The sequence below is a fragment of the Phascolarctos cinereus genome, unplaced genomic scaffold (assembly GCF_003287225.1).
Source record: "Phascolarctos cinereus isolate Bilbo 61053 unplaced genomic scaffold, phaCin_HiC Scaffold_726;HRSCAF=1367, whole genome shotgun sequence".
Taxonomy (NCBI): Eukaryota; Metazoa; Chordata; class Mammalia; order Diprotodontia; family Phascolarctidae; genus Phascolarctos; species Phascolarctos cinereus.
The window spans coordinates 120,454,684-120,474,750 of NW_027556098.1; the positions used below are offsets into that span (position 1 = coordinate 120,454,684).

Genomic DNA, 20,067 nt, shown 5'->3' on the forward strand with positions numbered 1-20,067 from the left:
AATAGATTTGGAATATAGCCCAACAAAAACTCATATGATGTTATCTAAACACAAGGCCTGATACCCTAAAATATCTGTAGAAAAATGAACACTTTGGGGCAGCTAAGTGGCGCAGTAGATAGGACACAGGCCTTTAAGTCAGCAGGACCTGAGTTTAAATGTGGCCTCACACACTTACTAGTGAAGTGACTCCGGGCAAGTCACTTAATCCTGATTGCCCCCCCCAAAAAAAGATAATACTTCCTTGTCAAAAAGGAGGAAGAGGATTTTTTTTTCATTAAATTTTTTGTTTCATTAATTTTTTTTTTTGGCAAGGCAATTGGGGTTGACAGCTAGTAGTGTCAAGTGTCTGGTCTGAGACTGGATTTGAACTCAGGTCCTCCTGACTCCAGGCCCAGTGCTGTACCCACTGCACCACCTAGCTGCCCCTTCATTAAATATTTTGAAAAATTTGTCTTTTAATCTAAAAGTTTGTCTTTTCAAAAGTCATTTCTCCTGTGACAAAGAAAAGCAATTAAGCAAAAAACATCAGATACAGATAACGAATCTGTCAGTGTACATCGTCTTATTATTTCTACCTTCACATCTCTCAAATGAAGAGGAAGACGACTAAAAGATCATAGCAATGAACATCATAAATGACTCAGAAACCTACAGATATACTTTTGGAATGAGGAGATCTCACTTCTCCACACAACAATAAAGGCCAATAACAGCTTCTTGCATTTGGATTTGCCTAATGTGATTGAAAGTGGTCACATTACTGATGCTTCAGTCACAGGGTCGATGCAACTTCCCCACTTGGAGAGGCTGAGGACCCTGTTTCCAGCTGAGTCATGATAGCATGTGATGGAGGTGTCTTGGAGAGACAGACAATGGAGCATGAGTACTCCTTCTGTAATGTAGTTTGTAGGTGCCCTTTTCCACTGGCTATGTAGCTGAAATTGGATATGTTTTCATAAAGGCTGAGTCAACATTAGCTTCGCCCCTTCACCTCATGCACTGTAGTTGAGCTCTGGTGATGTGACTTCTTCCCTCATAGCACCTGAGACACAATGCCGTAGGGGCAGAGTCATTGGAGCCTTCTCCCCTCTGAGTCCATATGGGCCTATGAAAGGACTTTGGTCCTTTTCTATACTAAATGAAGGGAGTCTATCTTCCAAGATCACAAGGTTCAAAAGGTCAGGAGAATGAGCCACAGGAATTTGGAAGCTGGAGTCCAGGCCAGGGATCTCAGTGAGCTCAGAATGGATTCCCCAAGGAGCAGGGAGTGACCAGGCCAGTAGAAGCTAAGATGAGGACTTATCTGGCAGTCAGGCCATATCTGGACATCAACTTGGTGGGACCAAGTTGTAGAAACTGAACTAATGCCCATCAATTGGGGAATGGCTGAGCAAGTTGTGGTATATGAATGTAATGGAATACTATTGTGCTATAAGAAATGATGAACAGGCTGACTTCAGAAAAACCTGGGAAGACTTATATGGTCTGATGCTGAGTGAAGTGAGCAGAACCCAGAGGACTTTGTATACAATAGCAGCCACGTTATGCAATGACTAAGAATGTTAAACTGAACCCTTCTCAGCATTACGAGGATCTAAGACATCTCCAGAGGCCTCGGGATGGAAAATGCTGTCCACATCCAAAGAAAGAACTGTGGAAGTCGAATCGCTCTCACTTATTTTTACCTTCTGTTGAATTTTGTTTCATCTTTCTGATGGTTCCTCCTATTGGTTTTAATTTTTACTTACAACTTCACTAATGTGAAAATATGTTTAATGGGTATGTAAATGTAAGGCCTATGTCAGATTGTGCGCCGTCTTGGGGAGGGTGGGGGGGAGAAAAAGGGAGAAAAAATTTTCAACTCAAAAGCATATGGAAAAAAAAATAAAATAAATAAAATTAAATAAAATAAAATAAAATAAAATTAAATTAAAAAAAATAAACTGAACTAAAAATAGGTCCTCAAGGTGTTGGGGAGAAATGTTTGTCCATTTGTTATTGTTATATCTTTGAAGCAAATATCCCTTTGTAAGAGACGATTGGTGTTAAGTGATTAGCTAGAACTGACAGCTTGTCACTAACAATGGAGGCTCAAACTAATGACAGGAGAGAGGAGAGCACATACACTGTCAGAGAGCTGATGGCTACGAGAGATGGAGCATCTTCTCAGAAACAGCAGTTGGCGTGATGATGTGGTGCAGTTCTCTTGCCTTTAACCTCTCGGCTCTACGTGCCTAGTAGGCGCCACACCAGATCAGAGGCAGGCACATCTTAATGACTTTTGGGGTGTGGTTCCAAATTGCTTTCCATAATGGCTGAACCAATCCTCAGCTTCCACAGTGTTCTTCTCCTGCATAGCATAGCCCCTACGCTACCAAGCATGATTTTCCTTTTCTGTTATCTTTGCCAATTTGATGAAAGTGAAAGTAGAACCTCAGAACATTTAAAAGTTTTATTTTAAAATATTTACTTGTCACGAAAGCTAAAGGGTCACAATACATTCTACTTAATACACTTGAATTAAGTTTCTTCTGGGCAGCTAGCCGGTGCAGGGAATAGAGTGCTGGGCCTGAAGTCAAGAAGACTGGTCTTCTTGAGTTTAAATCTGACCTTAGGCTGTGTGAGCCTAGGCAAATTACTTAACCTCCTTTGCCTCAGTTTATTTATCTGTAAAATGATCTGGAGAAGGAAATGGCAAATCTCTCCATTATCTTTGTCAAGGAAACCCCAAATGGGGTCATGAAGACACACCTCAAAAACAACTGAACAACAAAGTTTCTTCTGTTGAAGAAGGAAATTTTCTAAAATAGAAGTTGAACTGGTAGTTTCAGTATACAATAAATAACAAATAGTTCCACTCACCTGCAAGGCCTTGGTTCATCATTTAATCTTAGTCCAAAAATTAATACATGAATGTCATCTAAAATCTTGAAGTGGGCTATAACAGTCACACATGACACTGACCACCAAAGACCATGTACTGTCAATAAGCCAACTATTACAAATGGTGGTGCATATACTCAGAAATAGCTACTGGTGCTATGTACCCCAGCTCTGCCAAGACACATGTATGTGTTGGGAAGGCTGCCCCATTTATGTCCTGCTGACCATTAAGGAACCGAAGAATGGTGCCTACCCATTTGTATACCTGCAGGTATCACCAGGACCAGATAATGGCATTCTTCACCAAGACTATTTTCTCATTTCTTCTTCCCTGAGGGCACTGAGGTCAGCTGGTTCAGTAGTCCTGAGACTGGACTGCTGGTAGAGAATACTTTCACATAAAGATTATGGAAGCCTTGTAGCTATGGGTATTTTGTGCTGTTGTATGTAACAATCATCATATGATAAATTAAGTAACACCTGGATCTTGCTTCATATAAGTCTCACTTTAATGCTCCCATCAAGGTCCTAGTTTCAGTTCTGACTGATGGTACACCTGATAGAAGCCCAACAGGGCAGCAAACGTACTGTTTTATTGGTGAGCTCCCAGAGGCCAAGAATCTGATCTCACCTAACCTGTCAATCAAGTGTTCTAATTATGACTCCAGATCGACATTAAAAGTGAAAATCTGATTTTTCCTCCAATAGGTTGAAGATAATTCCATTCACCTTTAGCTTTAATACTTTTGTACATACTGCAAAAGATTCCATGAAGGATCTTAGTCTTAGGTATGGATAAATTCCTTTCACTTAGACATCAGAATGTCAGTTGTCAAACATTCTGGGGCAAGAGTCAGAGTGGGTCCTTGACAACACATATCTCTTCTGTCTATGTTAGATGAGTTACCATTTTCATATTTTCGGAGCAGGTAGAGAAAAGTTTCAATATTTTGTTAGCATGTGCATCAATTGCTGGTATATACCCAAAGTTACCTGAGGATTGTAAATAAATAGCTAGCCACCTAGTATTCCCCCACCTCCTTCCCTTTCTAATATTCCTTCTTCCTCACTTTGTAACTCAGGTTTGTTGGTCATAACAACTTTTGAGGTAGAGCCTACTTTACCGGTATTTTCTGTGTGACAGAGAGAGACTTTAAAGTTGTCATATAAAGTCACCTAATCCAATCCCCTAGCTTTAATACATGAAGAAACTGAGGCCCTAGGAGGTTAAGGTCACATAACATCACAAGTAATAAATTCAAATAAATTTGAACTCAGGCCTTCTACTTAAAAATCCAGAACTCATTCTAAGATACATGCTGCTTGCTGATCTTTTTCTGTTTTCCTTGTTTCAGGTAGGACTGTGCCTTTTCATATGCCTGGAATAGCCCTTGTTCTAACTACTAGACATCCTGATGGGTCCCTTCTCCCTGCTTCATCTCTCAAATCATACTGCTCAAGTTGCAGCTATTAGGACTCAGAGGCCCCAGGGGTTTTGCCCAGTAATTAGTGTAAATGGGGATTTCCCCCAGGAATGCTTAGGGGATTTCTCTGACTACAATCAGGGTCTACCTATAATCTCTATTTTTTTTTTTAGGCAGTTGGGGTTAAGTGACTTGCCCAGGGTCACACAGTTAGTAAGTGTCAAGTGTTTGGTCTGAGGCAGGATTTGAACTCAGGTCCTCCTGACTTCAGGGCCGGTGCCCTATCCCCTGCACCACCTAGTTGCCCCTATAATCTCTATTATTTAGGATTATTCTCCCAGACTTATATTGTCACAAAACGCTAGCTGACCTCCTTCTCTGGCTTCCTTCTTTCTCTCGGTATTTTAAGTTAGGTAGAATCTCAATGGACTCGCACTCAGACATCAATGTGTAGGCTAAGTTTTTGGGCTAATCAACCAAATTTTAGAATACCCACTCTCAGTATTTAGAAGTGAAATGAATTTCTTACAACACACCTCAATACCCAATATAATCTGGTGTAGTGGCTTTCAGTATTGATGTTAACTCAAAGTCTCAGGAATTAACTATTGGTTTATGTTTAAAAATAACTTCCTGGAGGAGTTAAATAAAACAGATGGTCTGAGAATGGTTTTTGTCATGTTTTCATGAGCTTAAAAGAAGAAATAAAAGAGAGGGAAAAAGAGAATACTCTAGGGTAGAAAGCAGGAGAAATAAGGGGAGAATTTATTATCTCACATAATGTGGTGGCACAAGTAGTTTGTTCAAACAAAGAAGGGATGAAGGAAGTTGTGAACATTTGAACCTCACTTTGAACTAGTCAGAGGAGGGTAGGATACACACACACACACACACACACACACACACACACACACAGAGTTTGTTGTACATACACATTCAACTCAACAGGGGGATGAGGAATCGGGGCAGGGATGAGAAGAATAAGAGGAAGAGAATTTTGAGGGAGAGATTAGTTTAAGCAAAATAATCTCAAGTTCAGAAGCAAGATTGTAAATAGAAGTTTAAAAAAAGACAGAAAGAAAAGGTAAGAGAGCCTTGATTGGGATCTGGGTGAAGGAAAGAGGAAAGAGTTAGGGGAGCAGAAGTTAATTGCAAAAGATATAGAACATGGTAGTGCTGAGCACACTCCTTTCCCATCATCTTTTTCTTTGTAAAGACGGGATGAAGAGCAGAGAGGGAAAAGTATTAATAGCGTGGAGGGGGGAAATGACTCACTAAGGACAAGGAAATATCCTAAGGCATTTTTTTTTCTAAGAAATCTCTCTCTCTCTCTTTTTTTTGGGGGGAGTGAGTCAATTGGGGTTAAGTGACTTGCCCAAGGTCACACAGCTAGTGAGTGTCAAGTGTCTGAGGCTGGATTTGAACTCAGGTCCTCCTGACTCCAAGACCTGAGCTTTATCCACTGTGGCATCTAGCTGCCCCCAGGAATATATCTCTTACATAGGCAGAATATGCGATTATCTGGGTAGTAAAAAACAAGGGATACCCCTTTGTACACAAATAATCTCCCTCACCTAGATGCTCTAGTGCCTGAACTTTCACCTTTAGGCATTCATTCTTTGGCTTGATATTACCCTCTCCAGACATCCTATTTAAAAAATACGAATATACCTGGGAAAGCCATAACCATTAGCACCTTTTACACTTTCAACCAAGAAAAATGGAATTTTACGTATTCAACTCATTTCTCATTCACTCCTTGGGCCTGAAAAGTTGCCTTATTAATAGTAAACTTAAAACTCTCTGTTCTTAGTCTTTCTTCCTACAAAGGTAGATGTGTAGGTTGTCTACCGACTGTATTTGTCCTATGATTCCACAGGGTGATGAGAAAGAGTTGAAACAGCAAGGCTATTCTCTTCTGTTTAAAACCATATAGGAAACTACGCACTAGAAATTGTTTTCATAAGCAATTAAGCAACAGACTTTATCAGAACGAACTATTATCTCATCAAACCATCTTGGGTTCTGAGCAGTTGTTTATCTAGTCTGGCCCCTTCATTTTATAGATGAGGAAACAGACCCAGAGAAATGAAGAATTTACACAAGAAGATACAGCTTCTTAGTGGCAGACCCTGGACTAGAACCCACATTTCCTAACTCCCAAGTTTGGCATTCTCTTCACCATACCACATTGCTTCTAATCTTCCCTAACTGATTCATCTCTAACTTCACTTGGAAAATTACCTATTTTCCCTGCCTTCCTCTATTTCTAGTTCCTAATTCTGTTTTATATTCTCTTCCCTTTAAAAGCTTACCAAGAATTCTCCCCAGTCTTTGCTTAGCTTTCATTTTGTCCTTACTGTTCTTTTCCCCTTTGTATCATCAGAGACCCCTGACATAAGTGTGCTTGAGAGAAAAGGGAAAATTTCAGAAGCTTTTGTCGGTGTCGTGGCTGTTACCTTTTACATAATACAGAGTCACTGGCCTGCCCTTTGGAATATTCTGTGCCTAAGCCTTCAAGCAGCTTGCAGAGTAGTTCAATGTACAGGACTCTTTCCAGGGACATGTACAACACAGGCATGTAAATATAGACAGATGGGGAAAGCCGCTCAGCTAACTACACAGTCCAGAGCTGTACTGTTTTTCCACAAAGAAGGAGGGGAAGGGAATAAGCATTTATTAAGTGCCTACAATGGGGCAGGCACTCTGCTAAGTACTTTAGAAATATTATCTTATTTGATCCTCACAACAACCTTAGGAGGTAGTTGCTATCATCATTATAATTTTACAGTTGAGGAAATTGAGGCAGACAGAGGTTTAGTGACTTGCTCAGGGTCACACAGCTAGTGAGTGTCTGAGGTTATATTTGAACCAAGGTCTTCCTGATTTCCACCCAAGGACTCTATCCACTGCACCACCTAGTTTCCAAAGAGGTCCCACCTGTCTCTTTTGCCCTCCCTCCTGGCAGGGCATTCCAATGTATAGCCATAGTATAAGGGCCAGTTTGTGGGAAACCAGCCCAGAGAACTGAGCTATTCCTACTTGTATAAGCAGCCTCAGAGTTGGGGGGAAGCTGGTGCCCTTGTTCAAGGCCATTGGCAGTGGTTGCTGCCTTCCTGCTCCCATAATTGAACTGCCCTGTCTCTTTGTGAGCATCCTTCCCCTCCCCGCCACACACCAAGACACTTCCTCTACCCTTCCCTATCCTGGGAAAAGCTCTGTTATCTGACCTCCATACATGTACCTGAGGGAAGAGCATGGACAGTCTTTCTGTAATTGGCATGCAGTAAAATTGCCAATGAAGGCAATAGTGAAAAGGTCACTGGTCTTGTTGTTAAGAGAGACTTGGTCCAAATCCCTCCTCCAGTATTTACTGACTGTGGAATCTCAGTTGCCTCATCTGTAAAAGGGATATAAGGATACTTGCAGTATCTACCTCACTGGCCACTGTGAGAAACAAATGAGATGACAGATATAAAGTGCTCTGCAAACGTTACCATCCTATGTAAATGTCAGCTGTTGTCACCATCTACCACTGGCTGTTGTTGCTTGGACACTCTCTCTAGAGATGGCTGCTCTTTGTGATTAAAAACATGCTTTAGTGATCAAGTGATCAAGTGAGATAATATTTGTAAAGCACTTAGTACTGTGCCTGGCACACAGTCGGACCTTAATAAATTCTTGTTGATTGATTGGTTTGCCAAGTATTCCTCATAAAGCTTGAAAGTGTTTAGGGAAAGATTCAAATCTAGGTTTCCTGGCTTGGGGTACAATTCTCTATTCATTACGCTCAATTACATCTTAATAGAATCACCTCCCTGCCTTGGCCTGAGGCTTGAATTAAAAGTCATGTTGACCGGGAACTGAGCTGTATAAGTAAGATCCCTTGGATTGAAATTAGGCTGTTGGTCAGCCCTTCTCTCTGGGTTAGCCTAACTGAAGGATGTAGGTGCCACAGTGGAATCTTGGGAAGGATTGAATCTTTACTGTTAGGAACTAAATGCATTGTCCTGAGCTCCAATTCAGATACCAGGGTTGTGACATCCAACTCATTGATGCTCAAAAGCTATTTTCAAGGCTATGTTGACCACTGCTAAAACTTTCCAGGCTGAGTGATTCCTTCCACTATTACATCGGAATGGTTTCCTGTTATGTTATAATGGAAAGAGCCCAGGATTTGGAATCAGAGAACCTAAGTTCAAATCTTAGCTTTTGGTATTTATTGCCTGCATGACTTCCATAAACTGGCAACTTAATAGGCAAGTTATTTTCCCTCTTGGAGACTCAGTTTCTTCAGTAAAAATAAGAGGTTGGAATGAATGTGCCTTCAAGCTCTAAATCTCATGATCCTATGAACTCTCTTCTTAGGGATCTACCTACTGTTCCTGGAGTACAGAATAAAAAAACAATAGCAGACTTAAAGCAGCAATAATGCACCACAACCAAGGTTATGGGTGGAAATAATATGGTCATTTATACGAGTTGTTCATCCAGCCCAACAGACCTTCTAGTATTTATTGGGGAAGGGGGAAGGCATGGAAGTCATGGAAAGCATGAAGGAAGAAAGGTAGAATCCATCGAACTCATTTCAAGATCTCACAAATGCCTTCCAAGATCTCTGACTCAAGTATGTTTGAAATAATAGAGAAGGTATTGTCAAGGTATTTTAAATTAGAGGAAGAGGTGTGAAAGGTTGTATTGGAAAAATTAAAAGTTGAAAAGCAAAAGCAAAGACAATTCTTTCAAGCAGCAATAAGACCTGGAAATAACACCACTGAAGCAACTTATAAAGTAGCTTATATATTCGGGAGAAAAGGGAAGCCATTCAGTGTTGCAGAAATTATGAAACAATGCATTTTTGAAGTTGTAGAATGCTTAGACCCTGATAACATTTCAAAGTACAAACAACTGCCTCTTTCAAGGAGAGCCATAAGTGATTGGCAGTAGGAATTAGCCTTCAATTTAACAGATCAATTTCATGCAATACTTCAAAAGGAAAATACATATGATTCAATCACTTTGGATGAATCAACTGATATTACTGACTCAGCACACATTTTATACTTCATTTGGATGATAACAGATTTTCTTTGCTTTGAAGAGTTCCTTGCTATGGGTACTCTTTTTTAAATTTTTAAAAAAGTTTTTTTAGACAATTAAGGTTAAGTGACTTGTCCATGGTCACACATCTAGTAAGTGTCAAGTGTTTGGTCTGAGGTCAGATTGGAACTCAGGTCCTTCTGACTTTAGGGCTGTTGCTCTATCCACTGTGCCACCTAGCTGCCCCTGGGCACTCTTGTGAACAGAACACAGGGAATAGATATTTTCAGCAACTTTCAAGATAAATGTTGTGAAGATGAACTGAATTTGGTAAATTTAATGAGTATATGTACAGATGGTATACCCTTCATGACAGGAAAACATGAAGGGTTTATTGCACAGTTTAAAAAAAAAAAGCTTTAACAGATCCAGATGCTCTCATTTCTTTACATTGTATCTTGCATCAGCAAAATTTCTGTGCTAAAGCTACTATTTTAAGTGATGCTTTGCAACAAGTTATAAGTATTATTAACTATATTTGTGCAAATGCAACATGGCATCATCAGTTTCGTAACATACTGAAGTTGAACAATGAGATATTCAGCTGGATTTGCTGTATCATTCTAACGTGCATTGGCCATCACAAGGACAGATGTTAGCCAAATTTTATCTCTGTAAGAACAAATAGTTAAATTTTTTTGAAGAACAGAATCACAATGTGAATTATTGAAAGAAGATTTCTATAGGAATGCTGCATTTCTGTGTGATGTATGAAATCAAAATGACTTGGATATTTCTTTGCCAGTAAAACTGTCTGTATATGATGTGTGGCAAAAAATCCAAGCATTTTGAAAAAAAAAGCTATCTTTTAAAAAATATTTCTTCTTCAAAATGAAATTTCAGATGAAATTTTCCCCAGTTGGCAAAGGTCATTGATGAGCAGGATGATACATGTGTTGTAGTTTCATGTATAATCATCTTTTTTATTATAGTATGTTGTGGAAATGTTTGTTTTATTCCATAAATTAAAAATAAGATAAATTTTTTAAAAAGAAGTTTGATTATTTTAAAAAATTAATTTATTTTTTATTTTCAGCTTTCAACATTCACTTCCACAAGATTTTGAGTTCCAAATTTTCTCCCCATCTCACCCCTCCCCCACCCTAAGACTGCATGCATTCTGAATACCCCTTCCCCTAATTTGCCCTCTCTTCTATCTCTTCCCCCCTTCTCTTATCCCCTTCCCCTTCTATTTTCCTGTAGGGCAGGATAGATTTCTATACCCCATTGCTTATATATCTTATCTCCCAGTTGCATGTGAAAATAATTTTTAACAATTGGTTTTAAACTTTGGGTTCCAAATTTTCTCCCTTCCTCCCTCCCCACCCACCCTCATTGAGAAGGCAAGCAACTTGATTCAGGTTATACTTATATAGTCATGCAAAACAAGGAAGTTTGACTATTAACCAAAAGGACGTGTACTTTGACTCTAATAGTCTGGTACCAATATCGTTCATTGTTTTTGACCCAAATTGTGTTGCCTCTTAATGTTGTCTATATTTGGAATGTCATAGTGCTTGTGGTTATTGGGTCTATTGTCCTTTTGGATTTACTTTCTTTTGTTTTGCATCCCTTCACATACATATTCCCATATTTCTCTGAAGTCTTTATATTTGGCCCTAATTATGGCACTATTCCATTACATCCATATACCATGGCTTTTTCAGCCTCTTGCTGACATTTTTATTATGTGCACTGGCACTGTAATGAGCTACCTGTGGCTCCCATGTTCTTCTCTTTCTGTCTCTGTTACTGTTTCTATCTCTCTGTCTCACTCTGTCTCTGTCTCCTTCCATCTCTGTCTCAAGGACTTTGCCCCCATGATTGGATAGATGCCTTTTCATCCCGAAGCATCCTTTTGCCTTTGTGGCCCCCTTCTCTCATTGGTGAGCTCCTCCAGAACCCTCATCTTGAGGAGAGACTTAGGACAGCCATCCATCATTCCTTGCCTGGCTCTGCTGAGTCCAGATTTCACCACCTTGCTCCCACGTAGGCACCTTCTCCCACTTTTCAGTTCCTTTTGTATAGTATCTTCCTCATCAGAAGGTGAGCTTCCTGAGGGTAGGGACTGTCTTTCTGCTTGTACTAGTATTCCTAGCATTTAGCAGAGCACATAGTAAGTGCTTTACAAAGCATTTACTTGACTTGTCTTGATCATGCGGTAAGTACATAAGAGAAGTGCAAACAAAGTCAGATGAAGTCAGAGAGAAACAGACACCTTCACCATCACTGTGAAGAGGAGGCTTCTCCTCTCCATAGGAGTGCCTGCTTTACATTGAAGATAGAGGTGAAAAGGCAGATATGTAAATAAGGGACAGGCAATGCTCACTCATTTCACCTCCTAGGGGAAAAATTGGAATAGCTCTTCCCAGAGCACTTTCTGACTGTCACCAGACCAAGCTTCAAGCCCTGATTTGTCATCCCCAGGCCTCTGGCACTGGTTCACTTAGGTCCTTCTATTCCTGGTCTTCCTTTTAGCTCCTTGTTCAGATTCTCTACCTATGGTAGGAAAATTTTCCCATACAAGTCACAATTTATCAAAATGGACCCTCTCATATTTCCTATGGGATTCTTATCTCTTTCTCAATTTGGCATAACCTAAAAGGATTATACACTCCTGTTATAGATTTCACATTATATATATTTTCACATTAGTGAAGTTGTAAGTAAAAATTAAAACCAATAGGAGGAACCATCAGAAAGATGAAACAAAATTCAACAGAAGGTAAAAATAAGTGAGAGCGATTCGACTTCCACAGTTCTTTCTTTGGATGTGGACAGCATTTTCCATCCCGAGGCCTCTGGAGATGTCTTAGATCCTCGTAATGCTGAGAAGGGTTCAGTTTAACATTCTTAGTCATTGCATAACGTGGCTGCTATTGTATACAAAGTCCTCTGGGTTCTGCTCACTTCACTCAGCATCAGACCATATAAGTCTTCCCAGGTTTTTCTGAAGTCAGCCTGTTCATCATTTCTTATAGCACAATAGTATTCCATTACATTCATATACCACAACTTGCTCAGCCATTCCCCAATTGATGGGCATTAGTTCAGTTTCTACAACTTGGTCCCACCAAGTTGATGTCCAGATATGGCCTGACTGCCAGATAAGTCCTCATCTTAGCTTCTACTGGCCTGGTCACTCCCTGCTCCTTGGGGAATCCATTCTGAGCTCACTGAGATCCCTGGCCTGGACTCCAGCTTCCAAATTCCTGTGGCTCATTCTCCTGACCTTTTGAACCTTGTGATCTTGGAAGATAGACTCCCTTCATTTAGTATAGAAAAGGACCAAAGTCCTTTCATAGGCCCATATGGACTCAGAGGGGAGAAGGCTCCAATGACTCTGCCCCTACGGCATTGTGTCTCAGGTGCTATGAGGGAAGAAGTCACATCACCAGAGCTCAACTACAGTGCATGAGGTGAAGGGGCGAAGCTAATGTTGACTCAGCCTTTATGAAAACATATCCAATTTCAGCTACATAGCCAGTGGAAAAGGGCACCTACAAACTACATTACAGAAGGAGTACTCATGCTCCATTGTCTGTCTCTCCAAGACACCTCCATCACATGCTATCATGACTCAGCTGGAAACAGGGTCCTCAGCCTCTCCAAGTGGGGAAGTTGCATCGACCCTGTGACTGAAGCATCAGTAATGTGACCACTTTCAATCACATTAGGCAAATCCAAATGCAAGAAGCTGTTATTGGCCTTTATTGTTGTGTGGAGAAGTGAGATCTCCTCATTCCAAAAGTATATCTGTAGGTTTCTGAGTCATTTATGATGTTCATTGCTATGATCTTTTAGTCGTCTTCCTCTTCATTTGAGAGATGTGAAGGTAGAAATAATAAGACGATGTACACTGACAGATTCGTTATCTGTATCTGATGTTTTTTGCTTAATTGCTTTTCTTTGTCACAGGAGAAATGACTTTTGAAAAGACAAACTTTTAGATTTTTAGATAGATGATAGGCAGGAAGATTTGAGCAGGGTACCAGGAAAAGGAAAAGAAGAAAATGGATGCAAAGCTGGGAAGTTGTCCCGCAGCTGCATTGACAGTAATTCCTGGTGGCAATATGGATAGAATATTTTCCCTCTATAATGTTGGGGAGGAAAGGCTAAAGATATCTTTCCAGCTGTGGTTCCCATCCTGAGAAATCACATTCATAGGACTTCAATGTTTCACATTTTTGGCACTGAGATGTAATATCTGTCGGATCCTGAACATCCTGGGTTCCATTTATAGGCAAAATTACTGAGTCCACTAAAGCCTCCCTTAGGTTGCTACACTATATGGATTTAGCAGCAGGGGGACTCTGAGAAAGTGAACTTGCAAAACTATCTTTCTTGTTCTGCTAATGTCCAGTGCCAGGCTGATATGTTAATATGGGAAGATGACACAGGAGGACTCAAAGATGGTGGGAATGTTTACTGCTTGTTCTCAGTGAAGAGATACAAGAAGGTACCTCCTTCTTTGCAAAGGTGTGGAATTATAAGTGTGGAACACTGTAGCTAATAAATATACTTTTTTCTGTGTGATCAATTTTGCTGTACTGTTTTTTTCTTAATCTTCTATATTTGTTGAAAAAGATAGCTCTGGAAGGAGAAAGAGGATGGTAAGAGATATATCAGGAAATGAAGGTGATATGAAAATAAAAGATAGCAATAAAATTTTATTTTTAAAAATGAGAGAAGATGATTTTTATAATCCTTTCTGGGGCAAGCCACTTAACCTTTATGGGACTCAGTTTCCTTGTCTATGAAAGGAGAGGGTTGGACTAGGTGATCTCTGAGATCCCTTCTAGCTTTATGATTTAACCATCCAAATTTTCTGAATTCAGATCTATAATCCTATAATTCTATGACCATGACAGAGAACAATGCAAAAGAAATCACAGTGGGAATCATGTGGACATCCCCTGCTGAGTTGTCAGAACTGAGGAGATGCTACCTGTTGAAGAATCTGAGAGACAGTGTCTGCTTAGAGCCCTACCTAGGTAGGGCATGCCAGTAAGCAAATGAGGTGGTCTACATAGGTTTCTGGGGAGTAATTTGCTCATTGGTAGGTATCATTATTTTCTTTTCTTTGTATAGCATAAAACTTTTCTCCTTAGTTTTCATGAACTCTGTACTTGCAAAGGGAATTATTGTCAGAGCACCAGGTGGGTTTCTCAGATTTTTGTGAGTGGGTGTAACAAGGCAGAGACGTGAGAAGTCTCCCAAAAGGCATCCTGGTCCTTTTTGTCACATCAAAGACTCTGACACAGTTGCCAAATTTATATTCATAAAGTACAAGTATGAGCATGTCAAGTCCCTCCTCAAGAAATTTTGGGCTCTCTATTTTATCTATTGTTGTTTGTCCTTCATTCTTGAAGAGGACCATGACATAAGGGAGGTGATGCCATGATATGCAAGTGAATTTGATTTAAGTGAGGGAGGGCTGTGCAAAGTCATCAGCCTTACTTTCTGCTTTGGCGTCATCTGGGCCCAGTGACAAGATATAGATCAGGATGACTGGAGATGGCCTTGCCTATTTTCATCTAATAATACATAAAATATACATAAAAATTCACAAAATACAAATCCCATTCAGCATTTAAAGCCCTTTTTATCCTAACATTCTTTCCAGGATTATACATTACTACTCATTACCCACTATATTCCCATCAAGGTAGCTTACTTCCTGTTCACCCCACATACTGAATCTCTCATCATCATGACTTTGTACTGGCTGTCCCTATGCCGAGGACAGTTTCCTCCACCTCTCCCTCTTAGAATCCCTCGCTCCCTTCAACCCTCATGAAGCCTTTCCTCATCCCCCCAGTTATTAGTGCCCTAGCCTCACCCTGAAATTATGTTGCATGTAATTTCTGTGGACATATGTGTTGTTTTCCCCCATCTAGGTGAATGTAAGATCCCTGAGGGAAAAAGCTATTTTTTTCTACTTTATTTCTCTAGTAGGCACTTAATAAATGTTTGCTTGCTGCATGAATGAATGGCATAAGGGTAACAAACGCTATAGGTGGTAATAGATGGAATGATGAAACTGCCCCCCCAGAGTTGTTTTTTTTTTTTTTTTTTTTTTTTACTGTGTGAGTTAGAGTGAAGGCTCCAGGATCAGTCTAAGGTAGGTGGTGGTTTTTTTCTTTTTTAATCTCTATAATAGGCTCATAGGATTTCAGGCTACAAGTAACCTCAGTGGTTGTCTAGTTCAACCTCTTAGTTTTATAGATACAGAAACTGAAGCTCAGAGAGATAAAATGACTTGCTATTAGGCAAAATAGTTTGGGTATGAAGCTGAGGACTCTGGCTTAGCTGTGCTGGAGCATTGCTCATCCCTTGCCTGTGTTTGATCTGGACATATCAGTGCCTGACACAGCTAAAATATATCTATCAGAATCTCTCTTCTTGAGTCAATCCACTTCATGATGCAAATTTCCTCAACAGTTTCTTTCCTTTTTTGTTTCAAAGCTGGGTAATGCTGTGGAGTGGTTTAGCTACCACAAATACAGAAACTCTCAAATGCAAATTAGTCTTTATTACAGGATTCAGAGTCTCAAAGAAATCAGAAAAAAACATTCTAAATACAATAGGCTTGTGCCACTAACTGAGCTCTGCTTTCTCTGTTGTCTTGTTCCATCATCCTTTCTACTGGTTTTTCCCTTTTCTTCCTTTCATTTCCCTTCTACTCTTTCTACTTCCCTCCTCCCCAGTCCTGTCCCTTTCTTTCCTCTTACCAAATTGGTAGTATATCTTTGTAATTCTCTTTCCTCTTCCTTTGGCACAGTTTTTAGCTGTGATACTTATGTGAGATTTCCATGTGAATTTGTGTGGCTAAAGCATCATCTCTGAGATCTGATGACTTGTATTCAAATCTTATCTCTGAGGTTCATTTTTTTTGTTGTTTTGGTTAGGCAGTGGGGTTAAGTGACTTGCCCAGGGTCACACAGCTAGTAAGTGTTAAGTGTCTGAGGCTGGATTTGAACTCAGGTCCTCCTGAATCCAGGGCCAGTGCTCTATCTATTGTGCCACCTAGCTGCCCCTCTGAGGCTCATTTCTTGTGTGACCTTGAGCAAATCACCTCTCCTCTTTTTGACTCAGTTTCCTCATCTGTAAAAGGAGGGGGCTGTGCTAGATGCTCTGAGGTTCCTTCAGATCAATGATCCATGGGATCTGAACTCTGAGCATATCTGGTTACAAGAACCAACTTTAGGTGTTTCAAGGGAGGTTGTTGTTGTTGTTTGTCCTTCATTCTCGAAGAAAACAAATGATATCGGGAAGGTGATGTCATGACTTGCAAGTGAATTAGATTTAAGTGAGGCAGAGCTGTGCAAAGTCACCAGCCTCACTTTCTCCTTTGGAGTCATCTGGGTCCATTGGCCAGATTCAGATCGGGACAACTGGAGATGGTCCATTCAGGGGAGGTGGGTATACTGTGTCAGTCAGGTTTTTGCAGGTCTGTTGGAGGGATTCCAAGGAGGAAGATTTCTCACTGTGCAGTCTTTGTCACAGTGACTTGCACCTATTTCGTGCTTGTTGAATTGACACTGAATTGAAAGTTACTCCTTGTCACTCACTTTCCCAAACTGACCCCAGCCCCTGGGCCTCTGAACTCTCTAACTTCCTCAACTTCATTTTTTTATATGCCTCAAAAAATGAGAATTGAAAAGAAATTTTTTAAAAAGATGAAATGGCTAGCAATTTAATAACTTAACGAAAGCTCACTTAAATTTTAGCATACCATTGCTGATGGAAAGAGCACATCAAATGTCTTCCCAATGGCTTCACTCACTATCCCTGTGACTTTCCAAAGCAAAATACCCTTCCCTGGCTACCACCCCATCATATATCTCATCTCATACTACTGAAGTCTAAACTCTTGAGCATGGGGACTATCTTGCTTTTGTGTTTATACCCCTAGCACTTAACACAGTATTTATTACATTCATAGGTACTTAATAAATATTTTTTAATTTGTCCAACCCATCCATTCATTCATTTATTACTTATATCCATCAGCACTGAAAGCAACAGGGATGGGAGACACTTTTAGCATCAATCTTCGGTGTTGTAAGCTAAGTATGGAGGAGAACTGAGAGGAGGCAGGGTTAGTGAGGCTGTGTGATCCCAGAAAAGTCCCTTAACCTTTCTGAGACCCTGTTAAGTTATCTGTAAAAAGGATATACTAATATTTACACTGTCAGCATTCTAGTGAGGCAAGTGCTTTGTATAACTTAAAGCACCATGTAAATGTGGAAATTCTCTCCCAAGTTTATACTCGATTCTCATGAATATCCACCTTTCTTTCTTTTTCTTTCTTTCTTTCTTTCTTTCTTTCTTTCTTTCTTTCTTTCTTTCTTTCTTTCTTTCTTTCTTTCTTTCATCCTTTTATTTTGGCGGTGGGTTTTTTTTAGTTTCCAACATTCACTTTTATAAGATTTTGAGTTCTAAATTTTGTCCCCTTATCTCCCCACTCCCTCCCCATGACAGCATGCAATCTGATATAGGCTGTATGTGCACAATCATATTAAACATATTTCCACATATCAATAAATACTATATGCCATTCAGGTTGCTTTGCATAGAGGATACATGAGAGTAGGCCTGTGAAGGCCATCCTATATAGAATATGCCAGAGCTCCTCTGACAATTTTTAGGGGAACAGTGCTGTGTGGCCTTCTTGCTTTGGGATGGTAAAGCAAGCCCCGGCTGCTCTTTCAGGTCTTGTACCTAATGATGGTGCAGGGGGCATGGAGAGGAGCCTGGGTCAAAGCTCAGACAAGTCAGGAGAAGAAGCTAATTCACCAGACTCTCCAAACATGTTGTATAACGCTGGGACTTCCCATAAAGGTTAGTCTTCTCCACTGTGGAAGCACGTCAATTGCATCTACATGACAGCTAAAGCAGGGGCATGGCTAGATGAGTTAGCCTGAGCGTTGGGGCTCCTGCCTGCCTTTTCTTCCTTTCTTTTCCTTTTATAGGTGACTGAACAGTAAGCCTGAGGATGTCTCCAGCCTTGGAGATAAATTTGAGAGTTTGAGAGGTAAGAGTTTCTAGGTACCTCAGTTGGTGCTGGCTGACATAAGCAAGTTGTCTCCTGCATGCACTATAGTGATTCTTTGAGGAGAGACAAGCCCTGGCCTGGCCTGGCCTGCCAGCAGACATGATTCTGGAGGGAACTGTTTGGACATAGAGAGCTGATGTGAAATGTAAATTACCACTTCAGCGGTTCCCCCAAAATGCTTTATGTTGTGATGATTTTAAGTTTCACTCTCCTTGTGTGTGTTAAAACATTTTTTGTGTGTAGAAGAAATAAATAGCTATCCTATACCTGATGTTTATATATGGCATTCTTCTAACTCACCCCAAAGTTCGCATTTACTTCCTCCTTTCTACACGAATGTATTTTTCAGCTTTCAGTTGTAAGCTAGTCATTCTCCTCCCAATTCTTTTCTCCAGAACTCTTAGTTCACTTATGATTTCATTTTGCTTCCTTTCTTCCAGATATTCTTGTGGTCCTTATGGGCAGGCCTTGTGGAGGAGTTATCTGGTGGTGGTTAGAGTTTATACCACTCTTCACATCAGAGCACGTGGGCAGTGATGGTCACCTCTCCCTAGGGGGCCAAAACTAAAACCATGGTAGGCGAAAGTGTAAACCTATAGCTTCTTCCTTTTTCTATCTGAACTATAAGCAGAGAAAGAATGTGTCAGGGATCTCTGTCTGATGCCTTTATTTTTTTCTCCTGCTTTTCTGTTTTATAACCTTAATTTATTCTCCTCATTGTTTGCAGATCTCAGAACAGTCATCTTTCTCTACGGACTCATTGTAAATATAAGGGAGCCTTTGGATTCATTAGATTCCACTCTGGAAGGAAGGAAGGAAAAAAAGAAGAAAGGAAAGAAATATGCTTAAAAAAGTTTGGCTTGACCTTCTTACCATCATTTACTTAAGATAAGCAAGTCATGTAATTGCAAAATAAAGCTTGAGATATCAACTACGGGTTTGGTATTAACTGATCAGTTTCTTATTTTACTTAATATAGATCTTTCTCTTCTGCTATCCATTCTTTGATCTTTAAATCATTATTTTCCCTTATTTGTTCTTTGCAATTCCATTGTATCCATCCTGTTTATGTAACCAAATCCTATATAATATAGCTTAAAACTGATAATTAGGACTCACCGATTTTTGTAACAATGAAACCTGAGCTCTGAGCATAATAAGACTATAGTCCCAAAGGTTCCCAAACTTATTTGGCCTACCGTCTTCTTTTTTAAAAAAAATTACTCAATGCCCCTCTCTGGAAATCTGCTTTCTTTAACCTTTTAATGGGTTTCTTAAAATTTGCATCATTTCAAAAAAACATAATTTTTAAAAAAAAAATGATGCATCTTAAATTTAATAATTTATTGTAAATCTGTGGATTTTTTCCCGCATTGAAATTTTGATGACACAATATTGCATCATGTAACTATATAGTATTACATTGTAAATTAATCATTACAGACACATATGCCTGCTGATGCATGCTGGACTTCTTTTTTTTTTTTTGATCTAGGCAATGGGCTTAAGTGACTTGCCCAGGGTCACACAGCTAGTTAAGTGTCATGTTTGGTCTGAGGCTGGATTTGAACTCAGGTCCTCCTGACTCCAAGGCCA

The 20,067-nt window shown here is 39.9% G+C and overlaps 1 protein-coding gene across 2 annotated transcripts in view; it reads left to right on the top strand.

The window, feature by feature from the left end:
* NRROS (negative regulator of reactive oxygen species) overlaps positions 1–19,405 on the top strand; it is a 62,550-nt gene extending 43,145 nt beyond the window's left edge. The window contains exons 4-6 of one of the 2 annotated variants that reach the window (XM_078146758.1): positions 18,389–18,450; positions 18,912–19,046; positions 19,199–19,405. The gene's annotated coding sequence lies outside the window, so the exon portion shown is untranslated. The remainder of the gene's footprint in view (positions 1–18,388; positions 18,451–18,911; positions 19,047–19,198) is intronic. The other variant, XM_020986049.2, reaches the window with a different exon arrangement.
* The last annotated feature ends 662 nt before the right edge of the window (positions 19,406–20,067 follow it).